At 41.4% G+C, this 13,028-nt stretch overlaps 1 protein-coding gene and 1 long non-coding RNA gene across 3 annotated transcripts in view; one reads left to right on the top strand and one right to left on the bottom strand.

The window, feature by feature from the left end:
- The window catches only part of LOC102253283, an 11,678-nt gene extending 6,888 nt beyond the window's left edge, over nucleotides 1-4,790 (top strand). The window contains exons 3-4 of one of the 2 annotated variants that reach the window (XR_001362216.1): nucleotides 3,767-3,834; nucleotides 4,553-4,790. This is a non-coding gene — a long non-coding RNA (uncharacterized LOC102253283). Of the gene's footprint in view, nucleotides 1-3,766; nucleotides 3,835-4,549 lie in introns of both variants that reach the window. The other variant, XR_313620.2, reaches the window with a different exon arrangement.
- DUSP16 (dual specificity phosphatase 16) overlaps nucleotides 1-13,028 on the bottom strand; it is a 117,027-nt gene that overhangs the window by 88,380 nt on the left and 15,619 nt on the right. Inside the window, exon 2 of the mRNA XM_014540203.1 lies at nucleotides 8,893-9,012. The gene's annotated coding sequence lies outside the window, so the exon portion shown is untranslated. The remainder of the gene's footprint in view (nucleotides 1-8,892; nucleotides 9,013-13,028) is intronic.

The following is a 13,028-nucleotide window of genomic DNA, read 5'->3' as shown; positions in this document are numbered from 1 at the left end:
AAAATTATTTAATTTAAAAAATATATTGCTGCCATTACACTGTCCAAGGATAGACCGCTGGGGATATTTGGGAGTACCTTCTCCGGTTTAAAGGTTTGGACTTCGAAATGGATAGGATAAAAGTGGGATTTTAGGTGGCTTAGTCTTACCAAAGCATATTAGAAAGGTCTAAGAAAAGGGATCATGGAATAAGATAGACTATATTGGGTTATGGCAACAATTCAGGCATAAGTCAAAAAGCGCCAAGACTGTTACAGTGGCAGTGGACATGGAAAGAAAGCAACAAATGCAAGAAATAGCACAGAGGGAGAATTGAGAGGACTTGGTGATTAATGAGCTATGGAGGGTGAATAAGATGAATAATGAATGATGAAGCTAAGGTGTCACCTTTGGCCATTTATATAAGCTTCAATTTCCTCACTTATAAAATGGGGTTAATAATTGTACCTTCCTCATACGGTAGTTCAGAGGGTTAAATGCATGATGTCTAAAATGCTTAGCACAATAACTGGAATGTATTCTCAGTAAGTGTTAGCTGTTGCTGCTTTTATAGCTCTTGAGTCTAGATGACTGATTAATAACAAAATTCTTTTTTTTTTTAGAGTGGAAGATGTATTTTTTCTTATCGTCTAAAGTTTTACATATGCCTCCTTTTCCCCCAATTGACCTCCCACCCTGCCCCCCCCCCACAGCCATTCGATTAATAACAAAATTCTTAAAATAGGAAACAGGGTGGAGGTCTGAGGTTGAGGGAGGTGGGGTTGGCCTGTATTTTATGTCAAATTTAGGTTTATGATATATAGTGAATTAAAAACGTTCAGCAAGAAGCCACCACTGGCCAGTGATGCTTTTAACGACAGGTACATGCACAGGGGTGGGCAAACTTTTTGACTCGAGGGCCACAATGGGTTCTTAAACTGGACCGGAGGGCCAGAACAAAAGCATGGATGGAGTGTTTGTGTGAACTAATATAAATTCAAAGTAAACATCATTACATAAAAGGGTACGGTCTTTTTTTTTTTTTAGTTTTATTCATTTCAAACGGGCCGGATCCGGCCCGCGGGCCGTAGTTTGCCCACGGCTGTGCTAGGAAGATTCCATGTTCATGAGAAGCAGACATATGGAGAGTAGATATCCACCACAACCTCCATTTACTAGTAGAAATTACCATAACTAATGCGCACTCTCTACATGTATCAACTTCCTGGCTGAATGCTCTCCAGACAGGACAGATAACAGGGTAGTGAAGCACCTAGGTTTTGGAACCAGATCTGTTTGAATCCCAGTTTTTCTTACTATTTTCTGATTTCAGGAAAATTAACTCTCTAAGCTTCAGTTTTCTTGTTTATAAAATGGGATAGTAAAAATTGTCACCTCATAGGGTTGGTTGATGGGAGGATTCAATGAAACTGTTTAAGTGAAATCCTTTAAGTGTATTAATTTCATAAATAAAAGATGTAATGCAAATACCAAGTAATCCTGTCTCTCCTGGAGGTTATGAGTTATATTTATACTAGAGGCCCAATGCACGAAATTCGTGCAAGGGCCTTGGTCCCAGCCCCTATCTGCCACTGCAGCAGCCAAGGACCTCTGCTGCGGCCCCCGCCCGCTGCGGCTTTGTCCAGAAGGAAGGACCTCTGGTCTAATTAGCATATTACGCTTTTATTATTATAGATGTCTTCTCCACCCTTACGGGGCCAAATGTGAGAAGCATTCTTTTTTTTTTAATTTATTATCTTTTTTATCTCCGCCCTTGACAATCCCCTGGCCTCCCCTACCCCGCAGTGTCTTATGTCCATTGGTTATGTTTATATGCATGCATACAAGTCCTTCGGTTGATCTCTTACTCCCCTCCCTTCTGCCCCCCAACCCTCTCTGGCCTTCCCACTGCAGTTTGACAATCAGTTTGAGGCAGCTCTGCCTCTGTATCTATTATTGTTCAAAAGTTTGTAATGGTCTTTATTATCCATGAATGAGTGAGATCATGTGGTATTTTTCCTTCATTGACTGGCTTATTTCACTTAGCATAATGCTCTCCAGCTCCATCCATGCCGTTGCAAATTGTAAGAGTTCCTTCTTTTTTACAGCAGCATAGTATTCCATCGTGTAGATGTACCACAGTTTTCTAATCCATTCATCTACTGATGGGCACTTAGGCTGTTTCCAGATCTTAGCTATGGTGAATTGTGCTGCTATGAACATATGGGTGCATATATCCTTTCTGATTGGTGTTTTTGGTTTCTTGGGATATATTCCTAGAAGTGGGATCACAGGGTCAAATGGGAGTTCCATTTCCAGTTTTTTGAGGAAACTCCATACTGTCTTCCATAGTGGCTGCACCAGTCTGCATTCCCACCAACAGTGCACGAGTGTTCCTTTTTCTCCACATCCTCTCCAGCACTTGTCGTTTGTTGATTTGTTGATGATAGCCATTCTGACAGGTGTGAGATGGTTCCTCATTGTTGTTTTGATTTGCATCTCTGTGAGAAGCATTCTTTAATAACTGCTGATCACTATGCCCCCTTGACATTGATCTTCAGCCTCTCCCCATGTCTCAGTTCCTTTGGGAACTTTAAAGGTTGCCCATGATTGTGTGAAATCCCAGAATGGCAGGCAGCATCTTTTGGGCAAAATGGTCTGTCAGCCTTTGTTTGGAGAAATCTTTTATACTAGTATTTTGGTATCACTGATGTAAGTAAGTTACCACAAACCTAGTGGCTGGAAACAACACAGATTTATTATCTTAAAGTTCTGGAATTCAGGCATCTAAAATAGATCTTGCTGGGCTAAAGTCAAGGTGTCAGCAGGGCTGTCTTTCCCGCTGGATGCTCTAGGCCAGTGGTTCTCATCCTTGGCTGCACATTAGAATCACCTGGGAATCTTGTTAAAATCCTGATTTCTGGGCCTCATCATTAGTAACAAAGAAACAGAATTTCCGGAGGATGAGGCCCAGAAATCAGGATTTTAACAAGATTCCCAGGTGATTCTAATGTGCAGCCAAGGTTGAGAACCACTGCTCTAGGGGGAAATCCATTTTCTGGCCCTTTCCAGCTTCCAGAGGCTGCCATATTCCTTGGCTCATGACCCCTTCTTCCATCTTCAAAGCTAGCAACAGTGGGTAGAGTTCTTCTCACATCACTTACCCTCTCTCTGGTTCTCCTCTGCCCCCTTTTCTCCTATAAAGGACCTTTGAGAGGACATTGGGCCCACCTGAATAATCCAGAATAATTCCCCTTTGTTAAAGTTTGCTAATTAGCAACTTTAATTCCCTTTGCATTTTTAATCCCCCCTTGCCATGTGGCCTAACATTCACAGGTCCTGAGGATTAGGACAGGGACTTTGAGGGACCATTATTCTGCCTACCACACCTCCCACAAAGAAAACTTCAGGGAGGTTTGCTCCTGCTTTGTTCCTCTTCCTTTAAGACCTACCTGATTCACCAAATGATGAATCAGTAATCACAATTTGATCATTGTAACAGTCACAAGTAGGAGGTATTTCATGCTGAGATTGTTGTTCTGGTCTCATCCTAGCTCTGCTTCATGCTTAAAGATATATTGCAACCAAACACAATGAATATTAACTAGCTAAAATTTTAAAAAGAAATAATGATTCCCATAAATCTTCTCCAGCATGTGAAAGAAAGGTTTATCATCAAGCATTAATTTTTACAAATGATATATATGTCCATTTCATTTCTGAGACTAAACCCCCTCACAAGTCCACAATGATCATTACCAATACAGATTTCTTGTTTCTTTAACAGAACTCAACAGCAGTGTTTAGCTCCAATTGATGACTAATGGGCAGAAGAGTACATCTTAAGAAAAACAGGTGAGACGAAACTGGTTTGGCTCAGTGGATAGAGCATCGGCTTACGGACTGAAGGGTCCCGGGTTCGATTCCGGTCAAGGGCATGTACCTGGGTTGCGGGCACATCCCCAGTGGGAGATGTGCAGGAGGCAGCTGATCGATGTTTCTCTCTCATCGATGTTTCTAACTCTCTATCTCTCTCCCTTCCTCTCTGTAAAAAATCAATAAAATATATTAAAAAAAAAAAAAGAAAAACAGGTGGAAAATATTAGGGTGAAAGTCAAAGCATGTAAATATATCGGATACTGGATTTTTTATTTTAAAGGGTAAAAGGCCATCAGTATTATTTTAGGAGTCCCAGGAGTTCAAACACTGTAGTCAGAAATGGGTAAAACCTCAAGACCTCTGAATTTCACTGTGAAATTCAGTATTCCTGTCTTTTAATTTCTTTTATCTCTGAGGCATACAAATTGGTCCAAATCCCCAGTAAAGGTAATTTTTAAAAATTTTAATGGTTCACCCTAATTTTCTAGTGGATAGAAGACTAGCTTTAGTGTGTGATTGAAAGACTATCTAGCTTAAAACACAAGAGAGGCTAGCACTTCATTTTTTTATAATTTGGGCAGGATACTCAAGAGAAGGCAAGGGGAAAGAGCCAACAAGTATTGAGCATCTCTCATTGCCAAGCACTGTGTTTATATACCATTATCTCACTTAATTATCACTACAACCCCAGTAGGTTGGCATTGTTACCCACCCACTTTAAAGATGAGAAAATTGAGGCTCCAAGATGTGAAGAGACTCCCCCAAATCCCACAGCTAAAAAGTGGTGGCACTGGGATGAGAGTCCAATTCTACCTGACTCCAAAGCTCACAGATCCTCCCTCCACCATCCTCAACTGCTCCTTCCTGAACCCCAAGTTTCCTCATCTACAAAATAAAGCGGTTGAGTCAGAGGATTTCTGATGCTCCTCACAGCTCTTACTGTATGACCCTCATGGTTGAGGGGGAGAAAGGGAAATGGGAAGGGATCTCAGACACTAGGGCAAACACTGCTCTCTCCTAAGTGGGAAAGCACTGGGACCCTGTGTCCTAACTGTACTGTAGCTTAAAAAACAAGAGAGGCTGGCACTTAATTTTTTTATAACTTTGAGCAGGATACTCAAGAGAAGGAAAGGAGAAAGAGCCAACAAGTATTGAACATCTCTCATAGCCAACCACTGTGTTTACAATCCATTATCTCACTTAATTCTCACTACAACCCCAGTTGACTCCCTGACTGATGAAAGGAGGCTGGTGCTGCTGACAGCACCGTAAATGATGATGGGACTCCCTAAGCCCACCACTTTTTAAAAAATATGTATTTTTATTGATTTCAGAGAGGAAGGGAGAGGGAGAGAGAGATAGAAACATCAATGATGAGAGAATCATTGTTGCTGCTCCTGTACACCCCCTACTGGGGGTGGAGCCTACAACCCAGGCATGTGCCCTTGGCTAGAATCAAACCTGGGACCCTTCAGTCTGCAGGCCAACGCTCTATCCACTGAGCCTAACCAGCTAGGGTTGCCCACCACTTTAACAAAGAGACAGGTCTTCTATTTCTCCTTGGTGGAGCCACTTTTCATGAATTCACATTTCCCAAAACATATCGTCAACACTTGTTGAGAATCTTATTGTGCCCAGCACTGAAGTGTATTGAGGAGCTCCACAGGAGAGAGCAAAAGAGTATGAGAGATAGTCTGTCTTCTCAGGGACTTGCGACGAGGTAGGGGGACACAACTAACACATGGAGAATTTTTAGAAGACACTGTATAATGCAGGACTGAACTGTGTAGTCTAGATAATATGTACTACAGGAGTTCAGAGATGGGAGATCCATGTAGGCTGCAGAGAAGGCTTTGTGAGAACTGGGGTAAAGACAACGCTCTTTACCTTGCATCTGGGCTAGTCTTTCTTGGCCTTCGCTGTGATTGTGAAATCCTGGTATGAACCTTTCACATAGTTATGGCATTTTCAGTTTTGAGGCTGCAGTGATGTCCTTCATATCACGTCATCTGAATGCCACTTCATCTTTATTGGTACATTTGGGAGGGGTAAAACCCCAACGGTATGCAAACACCGTCATGGATATTTGCCTAAAGCCATGGGAAGTTTCATGCAAAACCAGTTTCTCAATAGGGCAAATGTTGTGTAAAGGTGTAAGAACTTGAGAAACTAGTTAAAGGCAAAGCCTGTCACAGCAAGAACCAAATTTGAATGGGGACACTTTCCTGTCTGTGTCAGCTATGGTCTGCCTCCAGCCCCTCAACTGCTGAGCCCCCATCCTTAAGCATTTCTCCAACACGTTGGCCCAGAGGCCAAGGACCTTGTCCCGTGTAGCAGGAACTCCTTATCCCTCACCCCCTCATCTGCCCACCTTCAGGTGCCACTCTGTTGATAAGAGACTCTAGTTCTGAAAAGTTGTTTCAGAATTCTGGACCCTTTCTCACCCTCACACAACTAAGTGTGTTTCCCTTTTTTCAAATTCCACCCTAAATATAACCAGGGAATGTGATCCCAAGAGATAGTCTGAGTTGATAAGATAGTCTAGTACAGTGATCGGCAAACTCATTAGTCAACAGAGCCAAATATCAACAGTACAACGATTGAAATTTCTTTTGAGAGCCAAATTTTTTAAACTTAAACTATATAGGTAGGTACATTGTTATTAACTTTATTAGGGTACTCCTAAGGCTTAGGAAGAGCCACACTCAAGGGGCCGAAGAGCCGCATGTGGCTCTCGAGCCGCAGTTAGCTGACCACGGGTCTAGTAGATTAAATATTCACTGTGTTTACTATGCATTCTGAAACAATGCTAGACTGGTGAACATCTTCCAGACTAGTTGAAGACGTAAAATGAGTACAAAGGAAACAGTATCTGAGTGTACCATATGCTGAATCAGGGGTAACTGGTTTAGGAAAGTGAGAAAACAGTAAGTACAGAAGAGAGTTTCATGGAGGCAGGGTTTAGGACAGACTTTAAAGAATGGGAAGAATTTGGATAGGCAGGGAAGAGAAATTATGCCATTCTAGAAAAGAGAAGTACCAGAACCAAAGGCAAGGAAAGTGGAAGATGTTTTAATGAAAGTCAAGGTGGTCAGCCTGTCTGGAGGAAGGGTGGCACAGTAATGTACTTAGCAACAATTAGTGGGAAATGAGATCATATGGATAAGATGAATTCATCAACAAACTTAGCAAACATTTATTAAGTGCTGATTAGGTCTCTTGCACATAATAATAGTAATAGCTTATGCCTATTACAGCTCACAATGTGCCAGGCATGTATTAAGCACTTTATATACATTATCTCATGTGATTGTCACTACAGACCTAGGAGGTATGCACTGCTATATCTCTGTTTTACAAACGAAAAACACGAAGCCCAGAGAGATTAAGGAACTTGTTCCAGGTCACATGGTTACTGAGTAGAAAAGCCTGGATTTGAACCAAGGGAGTCTGTTCAAATGTGAGTTCTGAGCACATTGCTAACCTGCCTCCACACGTATTTATCTCATTGAATCCTCATAAAATTCCCTATGATGTACATATTATCATCCCCATTATTCAAAGGGGGATCCAAGAGTGGGTGACTGGCCCAAGTGGTTCTGATGAGTATAAAGCTAGGATCTGAAAGCAGTTCCACTCATTCCACGTTCATTTAACTTTCTATTACAATATAGCTGCCTGGCAGAAGGACTTTCCAGAATGGAATCAAATTGGGGGAACTGAACAGTCTGATAAGGTTAAGAAGCCTACATGGTAGGAATAGGGAAGAACTTCAGGTTTTGAACAGATATGACTTGATTAATAAAGATAGCTCTAGGTCTGGCACAGGAACGCCAATCAGGGGAAGAGTGGACACAGCACTAGATGATATTAGAGGTGGTAAGGACCTAGAAATGGGCATGGTCGAGGGGGAGGGGGAAGGGAGGAAGGAAGGATGGATACAAGGTATCCATCAGAGTTTTGAAGGAAAATCTGTTCTTAGGGACTGAATGGCATTGAAAGGAGATTAAATCAAAAAAGACTTTGCTTCTTGTCTGAATGACTCAATGAACTATTGACAGGAGCTCAGAGGTTATAAGAGCTGCTGGTTTGTAGGAAAAAAAAAAAAGAAAAGAAGGTTGTTTTTGGACATGTTGAGATATGCTTGGCAGAACCATGACTGGCACATTCTAGAGGAAATGACCAGTACACAGTCAGGGATGTGGGATTGAAGCTCAAGTAGAGAGAAGAAGCTGTCAATCATATCTGACAAGTAAGGTATGCAGGATCAGTGAAGGGGGAGACAAGGCTGATCCCAGAAGAAATAGGTTTTTCATGGTCAGAATAAGCCAGAAATCAGAGAACAAAAATGCAGTATAATAAAAGAAAACAGGCCCAAGGGCAAACCACAGGTCTGGACAAGTGGTTAGGGCCAAAGCAGAGATAAAAATTAAAGGGACACAGCAGCAAGTATGATCTCACCCTGTATCAAGGAGAAACGACCACTGAATAATTTTCTGCCCTGTTTCTGGCATTTTGGGGTGTTCCTCTATTGCAGAAGCTAAGCCCAGCCTAACTGATGGGACCCTGCAGTCTGACCCTGCAGACTAATCAAGAACTTTCCTAGCAGGGAGCCCACAATCTACATTAGTATAGGGCAGTGGTCGGCAAATTCATTAGTCAACAGAGCCAAATATCAACAGTACAATGACTGAAATTTCTTTTGAGAGCCAAATTTTTTAAACTTAAACTATATAGGTAGGTACATTGTTATTAACTTAATTAGGGTACTCCTAAGTCTTAGGAAGAGCCACACTCAAGGGGCCAAAGAGCCGCATGTGGCTCTCGAGCCGCAGTTTGCCGACCACGGGTAGGGAGATAACTGAATAATCATAAAAGGCCTCTCCACTGAATTGTATATTTAAAAATGGTTACAGTGGTAAAAATCATGTTATGTATATTATATCACAATAAAAAATAAAAGAAAGTCCTCTCCCCTATGGATCCCACAAAAATCTCCAAAAGCCCATCTAATTTAGCATCTCCTGGACTTACCCCTTTTGGTTCAAGATCTTGATTTCCTTGCCCAAGCTGGTGACTGTGCTGGTGAGGTGATGCAGGTAAGTAAGAAGCCAGGGATGCCGAAGCTGACCTGGCTCCTGTGTCCCTTCCAATCTGGAAAGAGAATGGGATAGTAAATTGAGGCTAATGTGCCGTGGAAACTCCTCTTCTGGCCTTTCTGCTACCTCTGTCCTCTTTTCAGAACATTGAGAATAGTATCCTCAATGTTCAGAGCCCCACCCTCTGTGACCTCTTCTACCTGATGAGTTAAGAAAGTGAGACACAGAGCAACTCAGTCAGTACCTGGGAGGGACTTACCTGGGGCAGGAACCTGGGAGTCCTGTGATTTCAGTTCTTGCTTATAGCCCTTCCTCTTAAGATTCTAGGATCCTCCTTCTCACTGGCTTCACAGAGATCACCTCCAAGTCTATATATAATTCCTTTCCTGTTCAGTATATAGTCTGTTCCTAGGTCAGGGAATCCTCCATAAACAAGGGCAGCCTAAAGATACCCCGACACTCTTGGAAGTAGCTAGATGGGGTTCCTCATTTTGCAAGTGAGGAAATGGGGCCCCAGGTTGTTGCGTGGCTTGCCCAAGGGCATACACCTGGTTAATTTCAGGACAAGAAGGAATTACAGACTCTCTGATCCACTGTCTAAATCTCTTAGCTAGACAAAGAAATTCCAGTTGAAATATTTGGAATTCTGTTTTTTATTAAAGCTTTGCTTTCCCCATGATTGGTCTCTTTTGCTGCATTTTTCTCAAAAGATGTTTAAAATGTCTGAAAATGCCAGCTTAGTGGTCCAGAAGAGAATGGTAGCAGCAATGGAGGGAGGAAGCTCACTGGTTACCCACAAAACCATCACAGACTGCCTATTATGTTGTGGCTAAAACTTGGATCCATGCCCTCCCTCAGTCCATATACAGCAGAGCCTAGTAAGGGGGCCCTGTGTACTAGGGCTTTCTAGTTCTTTCTGTCATTGCCTCATGTTGACCTTGATTTCTGCTTCTCAAATCCTTGATTACCAATGTCAATAGGCAGCTAGTTGGCTTGGGAGGGGCCCTCCATGGCTATGGCAAGACAGAGGAATGACAGTACAGCTCACCATAAACATATGTATCAGGCAAACTTCAAGAAAAACTGGTTGCTCAAGCTTGCCACCTCAAGAAAAATAGTTTTGAGTAAAGCTGGACATGGTGGGAAATAAATGTTCTCAAGTTTGTCTCATTGTCACACGTGTCTTGGGGAAGTATTTGTGGGTCACTTCGGCACATAGAAAGATGCCCTCACCCCCCAAGATCAGTCAAGCTATAAAGTCAATGAGATTAAAATGGATTATCTGTTTTCATCAAGTCTATATATCTTTTCTATGGTCATTTCCTGAAAATGTAGCAATTCAGGTTTAGAACTTTAAAGTCATAGAGACATACACTTAGAAAATCATAGAGCTGTATGGGACTTGGAAATCATCTAATCCAGCCCCCAATCTTGCAGATGAGGAAACTGAAGTTTCCCATTACTAGGATATTATACTTCTACTAGGCAGCCAAAGATTATACTCATTTCTTTACAAGCCAAAATGGTACTGTTGGCTCCATGGAGCTGGCGGTTAACCTAAAACCCATGGTATTTTTCATATAAACCACTGCTCAGCTAGATTTTTTTCCCACACCAGGTTTATACCATTAATTTCCTAAAATTTTGTTTAGGAGTTTATATTTTCCCTTTCCATTCCATTTTGCTAGTTTTAACTCCATATTCCAGTCTGTAATTTAAATTTTATTCTGTGGTAAGCTCTTTAGTATGTTTGGGAAGGGGAAGATCACTTGGTAATGTGCACTTTGCAGTGTGCTTGCTATCTCATTCAATAGCTAAATTGTTCTAAAGAAAACGCTACAGAAAGTGTTTAATTTGGAATTCCAACCACCTAGCTTTTCAGATCCTCAAGGAAGGGGGATAACTTTTTTCCCTTGTTACATGAAGGAGCTCTAGAATGGGCTTCTCCTCCAAAGGGCAAAAGAATATTCTCAAAGCTCATCTCCTACTGGGAACTCGTGTGCCTGGGGAAATGCAGTGAAAGAAAGGCTACCCTCTAAACTCCAGAGTCCAGCAGTCTTTTTTATGTCCATTTTTATGTAGCACTTAACAGTTAATCTTTATCCAAAGGAAAGGAAAACACTAATTTGAAAGGATTTATGTACCCCTGTGTTCATTGTAGCATTATTTATAATAGCAAAGATATGGAAGCAACCTAGGTGTCCATCGATAGATGAATGGATAAAGACAATGTGATATATATATATTTCATCCTTTTTTTGCTGCAATAAAAAAAGAATGAAATATTGCCATTTGCAACAACATGGATGGACCTAGAGGGTATTACACTAAGTGAAATAAGTCAGGCAGAGAAAGACAATTACTGTATGGTTCCACTTACATGTGGAATCTAACAAAACAGACCAAAAACAGACTCAGTGAAACAGAGACCAAAAGGATGGTTACCAGAAGGGAGGGGGTGGGGAGATGGATGAAAATGGGAAGGGAATATAGTAAAAAATATACCATGATAATTAAAATACCAATGGCCTACTTCAAAGATCTAGAACGAACTCTCCAAAAATTCATCTGGAATAAAAAAAGACCCTGAATAGCTGCAGCGATCCTGAGAAAGAACAAAGTAGGTGGGATCTCAATGCCAGATATCAAGCTGTATTACAAAGCCACTGTTCTCAAAACTGCCTGGTACTGGCACAAGAACAGACATATAGATCAGTGGAATAGAATAGAGAGTCCAGAAATTAGCCCGAACCAATATGCTCAATTAATATTTGACAAAGGAGGCAAGAACATACAATGGAGCCAAGATAGTCTCTTCAATAAATGGTGTTGGGAAAATTGGACAGATATATGCAAGAAAATGAAACTAGACCACCAACTTACACCATACACAAAAATAAACTCAAAATGGATAAAGGACTTAAATGTACGACAGGAAACCATAAAAATTCTAGAAGAATCCAAAGGCAACAAAATCTCAGACATATGCCAAAGCAATTTCTTCACTGATACAGCTCCTAGGGCAGTTGAAACTAAAGAGAAAATGAACAAATGGGACTACATCAAAATAAAAAGCTTCTGCACAGCAAAAGAAACCATCAACAAAACAACAAGAAAACCCACTGCGTGGGAAAACATATTTGCCAACGTCATATCTGATAAGGGCCTAATCTCCAAAATTTATAGGGAACTCATACAACTTAACAAAAAGAAGATAAACAATCCAATCAAAAAATGGGCAAAGGATCTAAATAGACACCTTTCAAAAGAGGACATTCAGAAAGCCAAGAGACATATGAAAACATGCTCAAAGTCACTAATCATCCGAGAGATGCAAATCAAAACAACAATGAGGTACCATCTCACACCTGTCAGAATGGCTATCATCAACAAATCAACAAACGACAAGTGCTGGAGAGGATGTGGAGAAAAAGGAACACTTGTGCACTGCTGGTGGGAATGCAGACTGGTGCAGCCACTATGGAAGACAGTATGGAGTTTCCTCAAAAAACAAAACATGGAACTCCCATTTGACCCTGTGATCCCACTTCTAGGAATATATCCCAAGAAACCAAAAACACCAATCAGAAAGGATATATGCACCCATATGTTCATAGCAGCACAATTCACCATAGCTAAGATCTGGAAACAGCCTAAGTGCCCATCAGTAGATGAATGGATTAGAAAACTGTGGTACATCTACACGATGGAATACTATGCTGCTGTAAAAAAGAAGGAACTCTTACAATTTGCAACGGCATGGATGGAGCTGGAGAGCATTATGCTAAGTGAAATAAGCCAGTCAATGAAGGAAAAATACCACATGATCTCACTCATTCATGGATAATAAAGACCATTACAAACTTTTGAACAATAATAGATACAGAGGCAGAGCTGCCTCAAACTGATTGTCAAACTGCAGTGGGAAGGCCAGAGAGGGTTGGGGGGCAGAAGGGAGGGGAGTAAGAGATCAACCGAAGGACTTGTATGCATCCATATAAGCATAACCAATGGACATAAGACAATGGGGGGTAGGGGAGGCCAGGGGATTGCCAAGGGCGGGGAAAAAAA

Source organism: Myotis brandtii, unplaced genomic scaffold (genome assembly GCF_000412655.1).
Source record: "Myotis brandtii unplaced genomic scaffold, ASM41265v1 scaffold237, whole genome shotgun sequence".
NCBI classification, from domain to species: Eukaryota; Metazoa; Chordata; class Mammalia; order Chiroptera; family Vespertilionidae; genus Myotis; species Myotis brandtii.
The sequence above is the reverse complement of the archived record's forward strand: the minus strand, read 5'-3'. Positions and strand labels throughout refer to the sequence as shown.